Source organism: Lupinus angustifolius, chromosome LG05 (assembly GCF_001865875.1).
Source record: "Lupinus angustifolius cultivar Tanjil chromosome LG05, LupAngTanjil_v1.0, whole genome shotgun sequence".
In the NCBI taxonomy this organism is placed as follows: Eukaryota; Viridiplantae; Streptophyta; class Magnoliopsida; order Fabales; family Fabaceae; genus Lupinus; species Lupinus angustifolius.
Genome location: NC_032013.1, coordinates 18,100,802 through 18,108,379, shown reverse-complemented (window position 1 = coordinate 18,108,379; position 7,578 = coordinate 18,100,802). Strand labels below are relative to the sequence as shown.

Here is a 7,578-nt window from a genome sequence, read left to right as displayed (position 1 = left end):
ATCTGGATATCAATGATACTTGAACCTTGTCACCATCCTTACATACAATAGTTGTGCATAACATCTGATTTTAGGGATACCCTTTTCGAGGCTTCTCTAGAGGGCAAGAAGGGTGTCTGCTAGAACGGCTCGAACTGGGTTGACTCCGAACTTTCTGAAATTTACTAGGACATCAATCGCACACTGGTCCACCATATCACTAACAAAAGGTAAGAGGAGTCTACCATATATGTCTAATGCAAATGCTGGTTTAAACAAACTCCAATCTCCTTTCTCCACAACCTGATAAAAATGCTTTTCCAAAAAACTCCACTTCAATCCATAACAAGGCCCATGAAATGCAGCTGGACGGACGCCTATCAATTCTTCAATGAGATCCTCAATAACATTCTGTGTGCCAGTGAACAAATATACCTTAAGTCGACTTTCTAGTGGGATGTCGAGAAGAATGTCATACTCTTCAATTGTTGGAGAAGCATCTACATTTGGAAACTCTAAAATTCGCAGGGATGTATTCCAATATTTTGGCATGGCCCCCATAGCATCTAAAGCACAAGCATCAATAGGAAGGAGAAGGAAATCTTCCAATTTACCATACTCCTTTGCAAACTGACTCATGATATCTTTAGGGACTTTGGCGAGGAGCTCCACCAAATGGCTTACATCAAAAGTCTGCAATTCGAACTTCACTTTTTTTTACTGAGAGAGTGTTGTTAGAACCCACAGTTTTAGAAATAGAATCCATGTCTTGCTATAGCGAAAAAACCTTCAGCTGAAAAGGTGCATGTTTATTAAATATGATTAAAATTGTTTATATAACCAAAATGATGAATGAATATTTAATGATTTATGATTAATGCAATGATATATGTAATGATTAATTCAATATAAAAATTTATGATATGATTAATGCAATGATATATGTAATAATTATTTTATGATATTAAGTAGTGTAAATACCATTTTAGGATGGTTGACCCTGTCTTGTAGGATAATGTAGTCCATTACAATATAAACTAAATACCATGTTAGAATAGAAATTTATTATATTGTCAAGGTTTAGTCTAAGTTTTTTTTCAAAAGGTGGACAAAACTTACCCTTGGGCTTGGTGCCCATCATTGAGAGTAAGGATCATATTTTGGGGGTAACCCCAAAGTTTTACAAATATTATGTTAATCCTTTTTTTTAAAAAAAGGAAAAAAACTATCCTAGGGTATGGAACCCTTTTGTACGTATGCAATTATAGTTTAATAGCAAAAATGAAGGATTTCGTAATTATTTAGAATGTTAAATTTCATTTTATGCATGTATGGATGTAGAATGGGGTAGACATAATTTGCTTCTAGTGTCCTATACATTGTATTCTTATAGGGTTTTCGATAGACTAAAAGTCACAACCTTATGGCAAGGTACTAGGTCTCATTAAAATAGATTCGGTAAAGACTCTAGACTTCTAGGTCACCAAATTGCCCCCAATCCCAAGTTAGAAACAAGAGGATTCAAGCCCCTCCAGCGTCTAAATCGTGATATCAAGACAATTTGGGTGGTCCATTATGCTAATACCACGAGATAAGTCTAACACCGGTAAAGCACATGTCCCTCTTATCTCAACCTTAATCTCTAACAACCCGGGTATAGGGAAAATGCGCGTGTAACTCAAGTATACCATGAGTGTGTGAGGAAAAGACATTTAAAAAAATAAACTTTCACCCCAAAGCTGGAAAACAAATGGTGACCACATACAATAATATTAAAATTGAAGCGATAAATAAAACTTGTAACAATAATTATTTCGTTACTATTGTTTTTTATAGTTAATAATAATAGACAAAGGAAAAAAGTATTTAAATCATACAAATGAGCCTGACTCTCTTTAAAAAAAAATATTCCTAGCAGAGTCGCCAACTGTTGCGTAACCGAAAATCGGGGCATGACAGCTATCTCGTGAACTTAAAAAGTGTACTTCTCTGACTGAACTGGAACTTGACAATAATGCTCTAACAAACGAGATTCCGGATTTTATTGGAAACATGATAAGCTTGAATCTGTTCTTTGCCTAGAAGAACATTATAACAGGAAAAATCCCTGATAGTCTTTTAGAGTGCGAAGAACTTCAGGCACTTGATCTCTCCTACAACAGCTTGACTGGTCCTATACCCAAAAAACTATTTGGGTTGAGGAATCTAACTAAAGTTCTACTTCTTTCCAATGATTTATCAGGTTTCATACCACCTGACATAGGTAACTGCACGAGTCTCTATAGGCTGTGTTTGGATCACAATAAACTAGTAGGTAGCATTCCACCTGAAATTGGAATCTTGAGGAATTTGAATTTTGTGGATATGAGCAATAATCATCTTGTAGGGGAGATTCCTGCAGCACTATCAGGATGCCAGAATCCCGAGTTTTTAGATCTTAATTTGAATAGTCTAACTAGTTCGGTTCCAGATTCTCTTCATAAAAGCCTGCAGTTAATTGATTTTTCAAACAACAGGCTAACAGGTCCATTGAGTCCTAAGATTGGGGCATTGGTTGAGTTAACCAAATTAAACCTTGGAAAGAAACAGCTCAGTGGAAGAATCCCAACAAAGATCCCATCTTGCACTAAGCTACAACTTCTAGACTTGGGAATGAATAGTTTCTCTGGAGAAATACCAATGGAGATTGGTCTAATTCCTTTGTTTGCTTTGTTGTACTCCTAATTCCGCGTCCAGATGGTGGAAGGATCTCGGAAAAGTAGGCACCCTTAACGGGGTTAATGGTGGATGGTTTAATGAGAATGTGTGGAAGGAAATCGGTGATGGTAACCAAACATTGTTTTGGCTTGATACTTGGGTGGGTCAGCAGAGTCTCAAGGAAGTTTTTCCTGGACTTTTTTCTCTTGCTGTGGATAAAAGGGCATTGGTGGCTCAGAATGGTTTTTGGTCGAATGAGCTTTGGTCTTGGGAGATTCGGTGGAGAAGGAATTTATTTGGCAGACAAGAGTCCTTGGCAAGAAATCTGCTTGACTTGATTCATCATCATGCATGTAGGAAGAATGTCTCTGATTCTTGGAGATGGGGGTTAGACACATCAGGATCCTATGTGGTTAAAACCACATACTTGGCTCAGGTGATTCATATCAACTCTACTTTAGATAATGTGTTAAAACAGTGTTGGATTAGTTGTGTGCCTTCTTCTATTTGTTGTTTTGCTTGGAAACTTGTTAGACAAAGGATTCCAACCAACGATGAGTTGTTCAAAAGGAACATCATTTGTGGGATTGATGACATGATTTGTGTTTTATGCAAAAATCAGGTAGAATTTGTGGATCATTTATTTATCTCTTGTGACTTTACTATGAGTGTTTGGCATGGCTTCTACTCTTGGCTTCAAACTCCGGTTAATGTTCCTGCATCAATAGTAGATTTGTTCATTCTTCATGATTCTTTTGTGTCTGGTAAAGGATTAAATCTTTGGAGAATGTTGTGGTTTGCGGTGGTGTGGTCAATTTGGTTAATGAGGAATGAAGCAGTTTTCTCAGGAAAGGATCTGAGTTATGTCCATATTATGGATTTGATCCAGAATAGATCGTGGGTTTGGTTTTCATCATATGTAAACTCTTCTTCTATTTTGTTTGCTAATTGGTGCATTGACCCCAAAAAGATCTCTCTTTGATCTTTCTCTTGTATTGGGTGTGCACCCCTTGTGCTCATTTTAATGCAATTTTCCTTATAAAAATAAAAAGAAATCTCTCTCAATCTTAGCTGCAACCAGTTTTCTGGTAAAATTCCAATCCAATTTTCTAGTGTTACCAAACTTTGAGTCCTTGATCTTTCACACAACAAGCTCTCAGGGAATTTAGATTCTCTCTCTGACCTTGAGAATCTTGTTTCCTTGAATGTTTCCTTTTTTCCATGAACTGCCTCTCACTGACTTTGCTGAAAATGAAGGTCTCTATATTGTTGGTGGTGTTGCAACTATTTCTGACAAAACGGGATCCAAAGGTCATGCCAGGTCAGCTATGAAGTTTGCCACGTCCATTCTCTTAAGCATCGGTGCAGTACTATGCTTCTCATGATCTATGTCTTGGTTCACACTCATATCTCAAACAAAGCACTGATGGAAAATGAGACTTGGGAGATCACTTTGTATCAGAAGTTTGAATTGTCCATTGATGACATTGTTTTCAATTTAACATCAGCCAATGTTATTGGCACAGGAAGCTCTGGGGTAGTGTACAAGGTAACAACACGAAACGGAGAAACACTAGCCGTTAAGAAGATGTGGTCATCAGAAGAGTCTCGAGCATTCAATTATGAGATTCAAACACTTGGTTCAATCACACACAAGAATATAATTGTAAGAATGATATTGCAACTAAGAGGGGGGAGAATTAGTTGACTTAAAATTATGGCCACTTTTTCAGCAAAAACAAGAGTTAACGTGCAGCGGAAAATATATGCAGAAAAATAATCAAGATAAAACCAAAGAGGTAAGGGAGAAGAGAGTACACAAGGATTTTATACTGGTTCACCTTCTTGTCCACCGAAGGCTACATCCATTAATCTTGCAGCACAAGAGATTTTCCACTAAATATTATGAGTTGTAATTACAATATCTCACCCCGAGATCTCTATGTACCTTACACACTCACTAATATTTATACCATTGGAAAAAACCTTTCCAAGTAACTCTATCCCCTTTCTATTCACACAAAGAAAGTTTATTGCAATGAATGAAGAATTTCAGTGATGGCTTTGGATTGCCTTTACAAGTATGAAATATTATAACACTTGCAATCCAATCAACTCTCTTTGTATGCTTAGTAATAATGCTCAATAGATTTGTAAAACTTTGAAACAATTACTTCAAGTAACTCAGAAAAATTCTCTTTTGAAAGTTTAAGAACTTAGTGCAAAAGTGCAAAAAAATTGTGAGAGAATTTTTCAGAGTAGAATTCTCTCACATGTAACTTGTTACTTGAATGAAGTAACCTGTTACACATCATTTCAAAAAATGTTTGAAGTATTTTTAAAGTGTTTCATTATTCTTTAAAAATAATTTGAGCATTACTACTTTGTATATCAAAGAGTTTTAGGATAGAAGTACCTATAGAGACTTAATCTAATTTTCTTGAAGCTTTAATCTTCTTTGTCTTCATAAGTATTCTTCCTTTTCATCTTTTTGGTGATGTTGGTGTCTTCATCAAAACCTTGCCAAGGTCAGGAGAAAAGATCTTCTTCACAATCTCCCCCTTTTTGACGATGACAAACCAAGATCTTCTTCACAATGTAATTTTCTTGAGAGCAGCATACTTTGAGATGTTTTGAAGTTTCGACTTGAGTATGCTCCCACTATCTTGTATGCTCCCCCTTTCTTTCGGAGTAATGGGCCTGAAATAATTTTACAGAAAATACACTCCCAACTTTTCTCCCCCTTTTGACTTCATCAAAAAGTAGAAAAGCAAAGAGATTCCCGCACAATATATATAGCATACATACACGATGTATAGCACAATAGATATAAAAACTAATGTAGTGCATATCATAATAGCATAATATCATAGCATAAAATCAACTTGTGATTATGAGAGTAATCAGTTACTCATTTTGAGTAATCGGTTACTAAAACACGCTGTTCAACCCTGTAATCGGTTACTCTCCAGTGTAAACGATTACTTACCCCAGAAAACTTATTTTTAGGCAAAATTAAGCTATGAAAATGATTTTTAACCCAAAAATTTAAGTTTTTGAACATGAATAACTATATTTAAGTTCAAGTATGCATGAGATAATAATGATGAAGCAAACATATAATTATATAAGCAAGTTAAGACAGGTAAGCTTCATCAAGAATGTCTAATTCAAGTCTAATCTTGTAAAAATGTTCTTTTGCCAAGGGTTTAGTAAAAATGTCTGCAAGTTGGTTATGAGTACCATCAAATTCTATAGATACATCTTTCTTTGTAAGGTTTATAGCACTAGTATTATCACATTTCTGAAAGTGCGCATGTCAAGATAGCACTTTGGAAAGCTTTCTCACTGTGTTTAGTTTTGATGAGGACAACTTGTGATTATGAGAGCTTGAAGATCATCAACAAATCAACATGCTTAAGTCTCTAGATTGGTATTAGACTTAGACTAGTAATTAGTTTAGGTTGAGTCTAAGGCTTAGGTAAACTCAATACATGTCTCATATGCATAAAACTTTAAATCATTTTAAGTTTTGAGATATGTCATTTATAATATGTTCATGCATCATATAAATACATGTAATATGTGCATCCTAGGCATAAACTTAGTGTTGAACATGTATAAATCAAGTGCATAACGTATTTGAGTTCTGCAATTTGAAAATACACTTAGTTTTGCAATTTGAAAATACACTTGGAAATATGATGTTAATCGATTAAGGCGTGATTTAATCGATTAACATAAGTTTTTGAAAAGTTGTTGAAACTGAAAACTTGGAAAAACAAAATCAGTTACGTTTTTAAAACACGTTAATCAATTAACCAAGGTCTTAATCTTTTAACTGGGCTGCTGAAGTGATTCTTTATAAACTACGTTTTCAGAACTGAAGCCATAACTTGCATGTTGCATTTTTTAGAGTTATAGCATATTTCGTGTTAATTGTTGCATCTATATGACATTTCATTTTTGAGATTAGAAAAGAGAGAATTCTATGCTTTAAATATTTAATATTTATATAATAATAATGCAAGAAATTTTACATTGTCAGTATATCATTCATCATTTGTTTGTATTACTTTAGTTTAAAAACTTGTAATAATTAACATATGTATGATGAATGATAAGCTAATAGTGTAAAATCACTTATATCGTTAATACATATTAAACTCTTTAAAAAAATCATTAAGCCATCTAAAATTTTACTATAATTTGATTAAAATACTATCACCTAATTTGTGTTAATTAGAAGAGCAATTAATTTGTGAATACTAAATTAGAGAGACAAATATAAGATAAAAAACGAGGGCTGATAAATGCTCTTCTCCATTCAATTCATAAAAAATTAAATGGAAAGTTAAATTAAGAATAGGCACGGTCAAATAATAATACTAATGATTAGTCAAAGTAGAAAAAATGTATTATGCATATGAGAATAATATATCTTCTAGTATAACGAGATAAATAATCTCCTTCAGCTAATACAATTATGATATATGTCATATTTAATTATTTTCTATAAAAATATTTCTAAACTAAAACAAAATAGTACACATGTACTTTCTTTTACTGATTAGAAGAGATAAGTTATTTTCTTATTTGATGATATATTTTATTCTCACGATAAAAAGAAGGATGCTAATTGGGTGTTGACATGTAGCAAATGCCTGAATCCATATGCAGATAGCGTATTCGTGATCCTAAGGGAAATATAATGGGTTCTACAAACCCATTTGGTGGTAATGGTTCATTCATTAACCGACCACCTATATTCAGTGGTGAAGGGTATGCCTACTGGAAAGTCCGCATGCAAATTTTTATCGAAGCCATTGACTCGGATATTTGGGAATCCGTAGTCAACGGCCCTTTCGTTCCACATCATTTAGTGGAAAATGAACCTAAAGA

The 7,578-nt window shown here is 34.2% G+C and overlaps 1 pseudogene; it reads left to right on the top strand.

Moving 5' to 3' along the window:
* LOC109347035 lies at window positions 1,261-7,371 on the top strand (annotated as a pseudogene).